Below are 13,719 nucleotides of genomic sequence, written 5' to 3'. Positions count from 1 at the left end.
AGTGCCTTCCAAATTGCTACAAAAAACATTAATTCATTCCTTTTTATGACTGAGTAGTACTACATGGTATATATACCATGGTTTGTTAATCCACTCATGAATTTTGAGGAGCTCTTGAGTTGATTCCACATCTTTGCAATTGTGAATTGTGCTGTAATAAACAGCGCAGGTGTCTTTTTGATAAAATGACTTCTTTTCCTTTGGGTAGATACCCAGTAGTGGGATTGCTGGATCAAATGGTAGGTCTACTTTAAGTTCTCTGAGAAGTCTCCATACTGTTTTCAATAGAAGTTGTATTAATTTGCAGTCCCACCAAAACTGTATAAACATTTTCTCTGCATGCACATCAGCATCTATTGTCTTTGGAGTTTTTAATAAGAGCCGTTCTGACAGGGTTAAGGTAATATCTCATTGTGATTTTAATTTGCCTTTCCCTGATGATCAGTGACATTGATCACTTTTTCATATGTTTGTTGGCCATGAGTCTATTTTCTTTTGAAAAGCTTCTGTTTATGTCTTTGCCCACTCTTTAATGGAGTTTTTTGTTTTTTTCTTGCTGATTTGTTTGAGTTCTTTGTAGATTCTGGATATTAGCCCTTTATTGAATATACAGTTTGCAAATATTTTGGCTCAAAGATTAAGCAACTTCCTAAGGCCAAAAAATTGCTAAATTAGGATTAAGAATTTGAATTCAAGTTTTCTTCAGTCCAATACCTTTACTCCTAACCTCTTGCCTGCATCTCTGTTAGTGCAAATGCTTCCCTCACAAAATGACACAGGCATAAAATCCTTAAGGAAATAATAGTTCCAGAGCAATTGGACCTAAGGAAGGGTCTTTTCCTGCCTTTCCTTGACTGTAGAGGGCAACAAAGAGCCAGTTGGGCCAGCATGGCCGGGAGCTAAAATGCAAGGAGTGAGTACCTCATAGTGTAAACATACATTCTACCCTTTCCTTGTGTTTTGCCTAGAAGTTTATTTTAATTTGGACAGCGCAAAATTATGTAGGTTTAAGTTGTGTAATAAACCCCTGGAAAGCTGGGCCAGATTGACAGGGCTTTTAAAATGTTAATTAATTAATTTTTCTGACAGCATTTTTTAAAGAACATTTCTCAGTTTTCCAAAGACAAAAAGCAAACACCAACCAGAAAGATTATGCCAATAACAGTTCAGACACTGTTAAAGATGCTCCCCTCAGCACCTATTTGAAAAGTTAACCCTTCTGTAGCACAGTTTCCCAAACAAGATTGAAAAGTTCAAGATTATATTTTAAAACTAAGGCTTAAAGGAATTTGAACTAATTTTACTTTGGTTTCTTTCCTGAAGACATTTGCTGGCAGGATCTAGAGCACTCGGCCGTAGCCAAAGGCTTCAGATGGCTGCAATGCTTGAAATCACCAGCGCAGATTCCGAAGTCCCGGGAAGCTAAACTTGTGACATGGACATCCCTAGAAGACCAAGGGTCATTATGTGTTCATGAAACTGCTTCTCTCTTCTTTTAAAATGTTTTGCTTTTGAACGGCCTTAAAGGTATTTAGTAAAATAACATAAATAAGATATGGATCAGGCTTGTGTTTAAGAAGAAGACATATCAGTGCTAAAATTTTGGGTTTCTAAAAGTAGTGATAAATAAAACAAAGTCTAAACTTAGAGAATGTTCATTTATTGTTTGAAGTAGTTAATTACCACTTATTGATGTGATCTTAAAACAATAAACTTTAGGATATAATTTGCCTGCCCCTTCATGAGCAATATACTAGATTGTGAGGTTCTTGAGGACAAAAACTGTAAACAAATGGCACCAACCAAATAAACAAAAAAACAGATGAACAGTGAACTGGTAAATATTTGAGTACCTATGCTTAGTACCAGGCCTACAAAGATAAGCAAGGCTTGTGTATCGTAGGAGGTGGTATAGACTAGTAGGCCAAGAGCACAGCTGCTGGTTTAGACTGTCTGGTCCAAGTGTTGGCTCCATCGTTTATTAGCTGTGCGACTGTTACAAGGTTATGTGGGGAGCAGACTCTGCGATGGAGAGTAGAGTGCAAGAGGTTTATTAAGGAGTGCTGTCAGCATCAACACTCATTAAAAAAAGGGAAGGAAGAGGGATTGGATTGAAGGAAAAGTGAGTCTCAAAGGAGGCCTCATGGCTGACCCCATGGGATGCTCTGAAATGACATCGGAGTTGAGGTGATCCCTCCTGGAGGTCACTCATTGACTGTGCCTGTCCTGGAAAGAGGGCGCAGCATTGGTGAGGAGTCCTGCAGACAACGGTCACACAGATGAAGCAGTAAGTTCTTTCTTGAAGGGGGATTTGGAAGGTACATTACAGCTTCCACCACAGTGAATGTACATAACTTTGTTGACTTTTTCTTGACTTTGTTGATGCTTATTTTATTCATTTGTAAAACAAGTATTAAAAAATATCTTCATAGGTTCAAATATGAAGATTAAATATACCAATACATGTAATACCTTGGTAGAGCCTGACACATAGTAAAAAGTCACAAAGTATTCTGTGTTATCATATTGTTCACAATTTCTCCAACAAATATAACAATCACTCTGTAGGACATCAGATTTTTAGAATTGAACAACAGTTTCTGCCCTCAAGAAGTCTAGTTGAGGAAGGGGCAGACACACCAAAAAGACAATGCAATGCAATGTGATAGGTGTTCCCATGTTGCTGGAACACCTTTGCCTTTCGCTGACCTTCTGGATGACCTGTTGTCTGAGTTGAGTCCTGAAGGAACTAGCCCAAGGAAGTGGTTGACAGGAGGTAGACAGGGAGGTGTGAGAGGGAATGCTGATGCCTAGGATGGCTGGAACATGGTGAATGAGGAAGTTGAGGCTGGAGAGGTGGTAGGAGTCAGATGATGAAAGTCTTGACTGTCCTCATATAGGAGTTTGGATTTATGCTGAAGGTATTGGAGAGCCAATGAAAAATTAAGTGGTGATCAATTTGCATTTAACAATGTTCAATCTATCACAAAGATAGAGAATAGATTTCAGAGAAGCAAACTGAATACAGGGAGAACCACTGAGACCCTGTAGTTGTTATCATGGTGAAAGACAATGAAAGGGTAAACTGAGAGAGTGGCAGTGCAATTTGGGAAAGGTCGAAGGGGAGGGAGGAATTATAGATATCCCTCAATTTCTGGTTTGGGTGGCTCAGCAGATGGTGGTACCATTCTCTATGAGATGAACGGTATTAGGGGAGGAGGAGCAGACGTGGTGGGGAAAGAAGAAGAAGATCAGTTTGGTATTAAACGTCAAAGTTGATGTGTTTAGTGCCAGTTGATTACTACAGAGCTGGAGCACAGGGGATAAAATGTAGAAGAGTTTGGAGTCAGCAAATTACTCCTGCAGAGAGAAGAGGATGGAGTGGAAGAGGAATGGCTAACATCCAGTTAGTGGAAATTGCAACCAAGGAAGAGGAGTTGGATAAACAGAAATCCAGGAGGTTTTCCAGTTTCTATGGTGTGTTTCCACAATATAGAAAAATGTCCCATTTTCAGCTAGTCAAGTAGCAGCTTTCTATCTTTAAAATTCTTTGAACAAAGTTACTTCTCTCAGAATATCAAACTCTTCCTCTAAAGGAAGATATGGATTAAATAAGAGGAATTTTATTTTTACAAAATAAGGTGACAAAAAGTTATCCAATATAGCACTTTTAGAAAACTAATTGAAAATGGAACTAAAGAAATGAAACTAAAAAAAATGGAGCTACAGAATAAAGAGAATGTTTATAAAGAAATAAAAAGAATGTGAGAAAATGAAAAGGGTACAGAATTATTAAGGCCTATGAGAAACAGACACATTTCAACATTGTGCAGCTATCATCCTAGTGAAAAACAGGTAAAATAACAGAAATGAATAAATTGGGAGGTTATTAAAATTCAAAACCAGTTGATAATAACTTCTAGCATTCAGATATAAAAATAGATAAGTCAAGAGTCAACTAATTACTTATGTTTCCATAATGTTTGTACTTTATGAAGGGAAAGGAAAAAATTCACCAAAATAGTCTACAGTAAATGAAATACACTCCTGTTTAGGCTATTTGAGACCTGGATGGGATGAATACCCCGATTCGGCTAGTGTAATTTCTTAGATGAGGTAGTCACTCACGACAAATCTCCTTGGAACATGTTTCATTTAGGTCAAGCAAGCCCCCTAAAACAGCAGCCCGTCCCAGGACCTGGCGATTTTCCATTTGCAGCGTTCCTGTCCTCCATCCCCCTTGGTAGCTTTTCCTGAGCGCGCCGGCGGGTGCTGCCACTCCTCGTCCCCACTAGGCGGCACTCGAAGCTCATCGCAAATGCGGAGACCGCGCACCGGCTGAAGTCTGGAGGCATCTCCGTCGTGGGGAATTGGTAACAGTTTGGATTTTATTAATTGAAACTTTAGCATTGAAAATGATTATTTCTAAACGAGGCAACAAGGCAGACCATATGGTCTAACTGGGTCTGAGTGCATGTAGTCTTTGGAAACCTGGTTTTTGCATCGTTTCACTCTCCTCTGCGATGCATCGTCTCAGACCAGTAGGCGGCCGGTGACGGTAACAGGGTTCGGGGGATACTTGGGGGCGGCCTTCTCGTCCCCAGTGCAGGTGGCTTGGGACTATGTAATGGAGAGATGCCTTGTTCTGCTGGGAAGTCTACTACTGCTTCTCAAGGGATTCCTAAGCCCCCACTGTCTTGCTCGGCTATGCATGTGGGAGTAACTCCTCTGACAGGCAGGCAAGGAGGGGCTGGTTTTCAGTCCGCCCTGGGAGGGGCAGGCCCACCGCGTGACCGCAGCAGTGGCCCTGAGAACAGCTCTGTCCTTACTTCTGAGGTTCCAGGCATTGTATTAAGTGTCTGCATTCTTCATTGTATTTCCTCCTCATGGGAGTCCTCTTAGGTAAACACTTATTGTCTCTACTTTTATAAATGAGGTCATGGAAGTTCTGAATGCGTCACTCTCTAGCTTGCCAGTGGCTGGGTGCGGGCTGTGTACCAGTTTCCTATTGCTGCTATCACCGATTATCATAACCGTAGTGTCGTAAAATGACACAGATTTATTCTCTCACACTCTGTAGGTCAGAAGTCCAACATGGGTCCCACAGGGCTAAAGTCAAGGTGTGGGTAGGGCTTCATTCCCTGGGGGAGGATCTATTTTCTGGCCTTTTCCAGCATGTAGAGGACAACTACATCCCTTGGGTAATGGCTGTCTTTCTCCATCTCCAAAGCCAGCAGCTCTCTGACCCTTCTTCCATGGTCATATCACTCTGTGACCATAGACAGGAAATGTTACCTGCTTTTAAGGACCTATAAGATTAAATGGGCCCCTCCCAGTTAACCCAGAATAATCTCTCCATCTGAAAGTCCTCAATTTCCTCACATCTGCAAAGTCCCTTTTCCCATGTATTTACAGGTCTGGGGATTAGGATGTTGACATCTTTGGGGGACCATTATTCTGTCTACCATAAACAGGGAAGTTTAAATAGACACTTGTAGTCTATTTTCATGAGTTGTAATCAGCTCATGAAAGCAAAATTCTGTTCAGTGTTTTGACTTTGTATATATATATATGGAGAAAAGATGTAAGACCTACCTCTTGGTAATGATTAAAGCACCTAAGCAATCTATACAGTAACTTCTAGAAGCCTAGCTAAGCATGATTATATAAGATTTATTTATTAAACTCTTACTGCCTCCCAGTCATCATAATGGGCAGTAGTCATGCAATGGTAAAAAGATAAGATCTTCTCTGTTAATACAGTTAAGTAAAGGGAGTTATACAAACAAGTATAATGAAATAATATTAATATTAGTGCTATGAGAGAACCCTGTACTAAAGAAAGTTACACTGAAGGAGGAGAGTTTAAAACTAATATTCTACAAGTTCTAAACCAGTCATTGACTTGCTGTGCTTATTTAACTTCTCACTTGTAGCTCCTGTGAAAACAAGGAATAAACCTTCCCTGGAACATATTATATGCACATTAAACTGTCATGAACCTCTTTGACTATTATGTTGCTCTTCTGAATGCTGGAAGTCTGCCCTGAATTTAGAAGGAATCTCTGCAGATGAGATAAAAGGGGGAAAAGATCATCTTGTTTGTCTGGACAGGGGAAATGGCTCCTAGGTCAAGATTGATTTAATAATATAAGTGATGGTCTACCAGTGGTGTGCCTCCCTGTATTTGTACCTGCTGGCTCCTTGTCGTTTACCTGACACTGCAACCAGTCCATGAGACAACAGATGGATTGGCTCATTCAACCCCCTCCCAAGTTCTACCACAGAGAAGATGAAAAGCATTTGGCTCACTCTCTGCTGCTAAACCTGAAACACGGGGGCCACAACCCTTCTTTAGGAACCTGTATTGGAAGTGAATGTGGATTCTGGGGTCAGAAGTGGAGGGTTGAGGGATAGAGACATTTTTAGAGGGGCTATGACTTCTTCAAGAGAGGATGTAAGATTTTGTCTTTCCCTACCTACTTCCTATGTCTGATGGAGTTTTCACGCTAAATAGATATTTTATTCTGCGGATTCACCTTCTAACTCCTGTCCTTACTCCATCCTTACCCAGGGGTTGTGGCACAGTCATAACACTTAAGGAGACAGAGTTTATTCCAGTGGGATCAGGATGAATCTTCACTGAGGCCATGGAGCTGGTATGTGCATGAATGGCATTGGGATGGGAGCAGTTCTTACCTCAGGTAGCCTGCAGCTACCTCAGGCTGGATGGGGGTTGTTAACCCTTGGTTGATGGTATTAAAATGTGGCTCACGACCCTCTTTAACAATCTCCTTCATCCTCCTAAGCCCAAGAGGTAAAACTGAAACCTGGAATCCGGGACAAGATTGAGAACTCTCCTTCCACTGGCTATGGTAAAAGTATAATTCACAGATGATGGCTATGATCTCTCATCCATGAAATCTTTATAGATATAACCAAATGCAGGAAACATTTGTATGAAATAAAGTAGCATCAGGATGGGAGCCAAAGAACCTTGTTTTTCATAATGCTCTATCATCCACTCACTGTGTTCATGTAACCGTTGTGTTTTGAGGTTTCATCTGTAAAATGTGGGCTTTGGAGCAGAAAACCTGGCAGGCTCCTCAGGCATAAATGCTCTAGGGTTTGAATCTAGCCAGGTACACTATGCGTGCAAACTGCCATCCTATAACCACCGCCAGAGATCTTTTCAAATCCCAGTTGCTTCTGTGGGCCTGGTAGGTTTGCCATGGGTGGCATGTATGCCCTGAGGATCAGTGTGGACCAGCCACTTTCTAAAGTATTTCTAGTGATGAAAGCCCCTAGGTCCATCTTACTTGTGAGTAGATTATAAAGTATTAATTGACTGGAATCTAAGAGTTCCAAATACCCCATTTTCAAATGTTATTTCCAAGATTGGTCACAATGTTCTCATATGCAGAAAACATGTACTGAGCCCCTGCAGTGTACATGCCTGCACTGGGACGTGATAAGCCGTGAAGGGCAGCTTAGAGTCAGTCTATGGTGGCGGATGGACTTCAGACGAATGAGCGCAGCCCACGGTGGTGAGTGGTCTACAAGAAGAAGGAAAGTACAAGGTGCCATGTGGCTAACCTCCTGGGCATTCCAGTGTAGCACATGCAAAGCTGGGACATAGCATGTCTGGAGCTTAGGGCTCCAGGTGGGGATTGGTTGGCAGAGGGACTGGAGAAGTAGCTGGGTCACAAACGGCCTTGCTCATCATAGCAAATGTCAAGCACATGCCCTACCACGCAGTGGTAGGTCAGTAATGTTTGCTGATTAAGTGCCTGAAGGTACACAGATTACAAAGTGTTGAGTAAATACCAAGTATTGAGAACAATACCTAAAATATTTCTGAGATCTTTCTTTAGATGGAACCCAAGCCTAGTGTACGGTGTTGCTATCATCTTTCCAGACTACACGCACATGGACAGGAATCTCAGCATGTACAGGTATACTGGTTGAATTGAAGGGAATTCTTATTTTCATATCTCTAAATTTAATTCACTTTCTTAGAGTGTATCCTGCCACTTCAGCAGAAGCTAATGACAAAAAAAAGTGGAATGAAGTTACTCAAATATTTCCTTTCAAGCATTTTTAAGTGTGTAACTCCCTATATAATTGATCGAGGACCCAACCAGTGCAGAAGGGCACTCTGTATGTTTAGTCACAGTGACCATTTTGTACCTTGAAAACAAATTTGGGAAGTGGCTTCCATATCAGTTTTTTATGTCTTGACAGCACGCAAAACCAATAGTATTCCTCTGACATATTTGAAAGGTGAGACTGAGCCAAAAGAAAAATGTTTCCACAAAAAAAGTTTAAAGGCATTTGATACCTGGCCACGAATAGATCAACTTCTTTAATTTCCCTATTTCTTTGTGTCCTTAAATACCATCCCTATTTGTTTAATGCATTTGCGTGGGAAGTTTCATTTTTACTTTCAGTGCTTTTAAAACAATTTGTAAGCATCACTCAATGAAACAAGATTTAATGGAAAGGCTGCAGAAGCAGGAAGTTGAGATTTCCCTAGGTAAGGTTTGGCTTTATTTCTCTATAGAATAACGTGTTGAGAAACTGTTGTGTTTGAAGCGTTGGAGGTGGGAAAGGGTTTAGAAAACTCAGTGAACTGAAAAAGGCTCTCATGGCCAGTGAATCAGAAGAAGAGTGACAGGAGATGAGACTGAAAAGGTGAGCTCCAATTTATTGTCACCTGGGGTGCATTAAAAATGTATTTCCATGAAATTATTTAAATGCAGATTCCACTATCACCAAGTAGGCCTACAAATGGTAGGCATGTGGATAATTCAGTATTGCAGGTAGCTTTCGTTTCTTGTCCCCAGAACGACTGAATGGTTACCTTTTTATAACAGCTTAGCGGGCACAGGGTGAGGCATAAATCCCTGACTGGCACACACATCTTTGCGTAGGCATGGAAGGCTGCCTCACTTAGCACCTGCACAACATCCACACTGACCTGGGGCTACGGTGCTGTTTCCTGGCCCACCGCAGATGCCAAGCACTCTGCTGAGCACTTTGCATACTTTTCACATGTTCTCCTTTCAGCACACCAGATTGGTGGGCATTATATTATTGCCTCCCTTTTACGTGAGCGCTGAGGCTCAGAAATGCAAAGGAATTCGCCCCACTTGGTGAGAGGCAGAGCCCAAACTCAAACTTAATGTCTGTCGAATTTTAGAGTATATTCTTAACTAGAATTAGATTAGAAGCAGGTGAACTTAGAAGGTTCTGGAGCTTTAAGAAGCTGGAGAAAATTAGGAACCATTTTGCAGACATGAAAAGCTCAGAAAAGTAAATCTAACAGATTTTTTTTTTTTTTAAGACGTGGTCTTGCTCTGTCGCCCAGGCTGGATGGAGTGTAGTGGAGTGATCGTAGCTCATTGTAGCCTCAAACTCCTGGGCTCAAGCGAGCCTCCTGCTCTGCCTCCTGAATAGCTGGGATTACAGGTGCATGCCACCATGCCTGGCTAATTTTTAAATTTTTTGTAGAGATGAGGGTCTCACTATGTTGCCCAGGCTGGTCTCAAACTCCTGGCCTCAAGTGATCTTCCTGCCTTGGCCTCCCAAAGCACTGGGATTATAGGTGTGAGCCACTGTGCCCAGGCCCAATAGATTTTTGGAAAATATTTTCAGCAAGGTATTCTAAATATATTGATGTACTTGACATCAATCTTTACTGAGTAATTATCAGTTAGCTGAAAAACAAAAGACAGTTCTAAATGTCTTTTATTTTATTTATGTCTTTCAGCACATACAATAAAGGTCTTCTTTTGAACATAAAGTTGTTCACATGTTATATTAATAAAAGCAGTTTCTCCAAGACCTTACTAAATAAATCCTTGACCAAGTACTTGAAGGATTGAGTCTGGCACGTACCAAATTATAAACCCCTCAGACCGAGTACCCTCCTGCTTTTGCCTGGCTCAGCTTTGTCTGCCACTTTCCTCTGATCGTCTTTCTTTTCTCCTAGATGCTTGAGTTTACATGCTGTTGTAATTTTTTCTTTTACCATGCACACTTTCATTAATTCAATTGGAGACAAATTCACTTCTGTCTTCTAACTCCTCTCCAGCTACCACAGGAAAAATTTTATTCCATTTTAGGCAAAAGAACAGCCCTTATTTTGATTATTAAGCATAAAATTAAAGCTAGTGATTGATAGACTTATACCAAAAAAAGAAAAATGTCCAGTGCTATCTTTTGATAAGCCCCTGTGTGGCAGGCCATGATATGACATGATATGCTTTTACATGGCAGTAGGTTTTGGCGGTGGATATAGCTTCACCCCAGCCTACTGACACAGAAGGCAGGAGGGAGCCAGAGGTTTTGTTCCTGTGATCTGTACACTCATGGCCCCACGTGCACTGTGTAAACCGCCAGGTCAGCTTCCATGAGGAATCAGGAGGATTTGGCAAACTGTCCTCACTGACCTATATATCCTTAAGGCATAAATCTTTTGCCTTGTTTGTTGACCTGTTTAGTCGAGGCAGTCGGAGTTGTCCATTTTTAGCAGACTTCGACCTTGTACCAGCTCTGTGTGTTTGTCCTCTCTTCCTCTGAAATCTCCTGTTAGATTGTTTATGAAAGTCTCCACTTACCTTTCATCTCTCTCAAGCCCCATGGGTCCAGATAAATATCTGCTGTTACATTATTCTTGTTTAATTACTAGTTCAAACCCATTTTGTCCAGTTGCAAACACGATACAAATTTCCAGTATTTTATAGATTAAAAAGGCATTGTAAGTTAAGTTTGATAAACCACTATTTATCAAATAAATGTGTCACTGGGAAATGCAGTTAGAACAAAAGCCATTTGTAAACTGGATAAACCCTATTCAGGCTTTCAAAATTTAAAATACAGGGTAACCAACTAGAATAACATGGTTAGTTAATGAATGACATTAGGTCTGTTCACCAGTATCAGTTTAATAAAGTATTTCCACTGTGTTTTAGGTTTTAGATGGACTCTCCTGAATGGCCAATGACAATGGTATTCAACACAGAGGTTGGATGTCAGATTCTACCCATTTACTTATGTGGCAGAATGGGTTTAGCATATTCACACTTCATTTAGGCCACACTAATGTTGTAGCTTGGGTGGCATTATCTTCCCTTTAGAGGAGACAGACATGTTGAGGAATTTGCCCTAAGTTAGTTGGTATTAATAGACATATTAGTTATTATTAGTTTAAAAATAATTTTAAAAAATACAAAGTAATACATGCTATTGTAGAAAATTGGGAGAATACAGGTTAATGAAAAGAAGAAAATAAAATTCCTTCATAATACCATTGAGTACAGATCACTATGGTTATTATTTTACTCTATTTATTCTTTCTGTATAAAAATACATAAATGCAAATCTTTTTACTTATATAATAAAACTTAAATCATACTGTTTTGTAAGCTGCTTCTTTCAATTAGTGATTTTCTATTGCTATAACAGGATGACCCATGTAATTGATGATGAACAGAAATTTATTTGGCTTGTGGTACTGGGTACTGGAGGCTGAGCAGTCCAAGAGCATGGCACTGGTGTCTGGTGAGGATATTTTTGCTGTGTCATAACATGGCAGAAGGCATCACATGGCAAGAGAGAGCAAGAGATCAAACTCACAGCCTCAAGCCCTTTTATAACTGGTATTAATCCATTAATGAGGGTGGAGCATCTATGACCTAAACAATTCCCATTAGGCTCCACCTCCCAACACTGTTGCATTGGGGATTACGTTTCCAACACATGCTTTTTGGGGGACACATTCAAACAGTAGTAGTATACTATGAACATCTTTAATATTCTTCTGTAGCATCACTTTATTGGGTATAAAGCAGTCCACTTTTTTATATGCCATAAAATATTTAAAAAATACTCTAAATACAAGGCAATTTAGTTGAAGTATTTGTGATAAATGTGATGCAAACCCTTTGAACTAAATCTTTACACGTCACATATATGTCCTTAGTTTAAGCCCATAGACTTAAACAATTGCTGGGTTGAAGGTTATGAACATTTTTAATGGTTTTGATATATGTTAAGTCAGCTCCAGAGGTACTATTATTAGTCTTAAACTAATTCACACTTCCACTGGTGATGCACAGAGTTCATTTCCATTACTCTGGTAAAAACACTGTTTTATAAAAATTCATGCTAATATTTTTCCTTCTTGTAGTGGCAGTGACATTTCTTTGATTACTAGTGAGATCAAAGTTTTTTCATTCTTTGAATTTCTTCTTAAACTTTGTTTTAACTATTTTTTAATTGACACATTGTAGTCATACAAATTTATGGGGTACAATTTGATGTTTTGAAAAATATGTTGTATTATGATCAAGTCAGGGTATTTAGTATATCCATCACCTCATGTATTTATAATTTCTCTGTGGTGAGGACATTCAAAAGCTTCTCTTCTATTTATTTTGTAACAGAATGCCTTACTGTTAACCATCATCATCCTATTGTGCAATAAAACACAAGAACTAATTTCTCCTATCTAATTGTGACTTTATACCCATTGACTAACCTTTCCCCATCCTCCTCTGCCCCTTCCCCTCCCCAGTGTCTGGTAACCACTGTTCTACTCTTTGCATCTATGAGATCAACTCTTTTTTTTTGGATTTCACATGAATGAAATCATACGGTAATTGTCTTTCTGTGTCTGGCTTATTTCACTTAATATAATGTCCTCCGGGTTCATACATGTTGCAAATAAATGGCAGGATTCCATTATTTTTTATGGCTGAATAGTATTCCTTTGTGCATATGCGTGTGTGTATCATATTTTCTTTATCCCTTAATCTGTTGTTGGACACTTGTGTTGATTCCACATGTTGGCTATTGTAAATAGTGCTGCAATAAACATGGGAGTGCAGATATCTCTTCAACATACCACTTTCATTTCCTTTGGACATATACTCAGTAGTGGGATTGCTGGATCATATAATAGTTCTATTTTAAATTTTTTGAGGAATATGCATACTATTTTCTGCAGCAGCTATACTAATTTACAATCCCACCAACAGTGTGTAAGTGTTCCCTTTTCTCATCCTCACAAACACTTATTTTCCTTTGTCTTTTTGATAATGGCCATTCTGACTGGAGTGAGGTGGTATCTGAATGTGGTTTTGATTTGTGTTTTCCTGATGATTAGTGATGTTGAGCTTTTTTTCATGTGTCCATTGGCCATTTATATGCCTCGTTTTGAGAAAGGTCTATTAAAGTATTTTGCCCATTTTAAAATTATTTGTTTTATTGTTGTTGAGTTGTTTAAGTTCTTTATATATTCTGGATATTGACTGCTTGTCAGATGTATACCTTGCAAACATTTTCTCCCATTCTTTAGGTTTGCTCTTCACTTTGTTATTGTTTCATTTGCTGTGCTAAAGCTTTTCAGTTTGATATAATCCCAGTTGTCTATTTTTGCTTTTGTTGTCTGTGCTTTTGAGATCTTATTTAAAATATCCATACCCAGTCTAGCATTGCAAAGCATTTCTTTTAATGCTTTCTTCTAATAGTTTCATAGTTTTGGTTTTACATTAAATCTTTATTCCATTTTGAGTTGATTTTTGTGTATGGTGAGAGATAGGGGTCTAGTCACATTCTTTTGCATATGGATGTCTAATTTTTTCAGCAACATGCATTGAAGACACTATCCCAATGTGTGCTCTTGGCACCTTTGTCGAAAATCAGTCGGCTGTA

Source organism: Lemur catta, chromosome 9 (genome assembly GCF_020740605.2).
Source record: "Lemur catta isolate mLemCat1 chromosome 9, mLemCat1.pri, whole genome shotgun sequence".
Lineage (NCBI taxonomy): Eukaryota > Metazoa > Chordata > Mammalia > Primates > Lemuridae > Lemur > Lemur catta.
Note: the sequence above shows the minus strand (reverse complement) of the source record.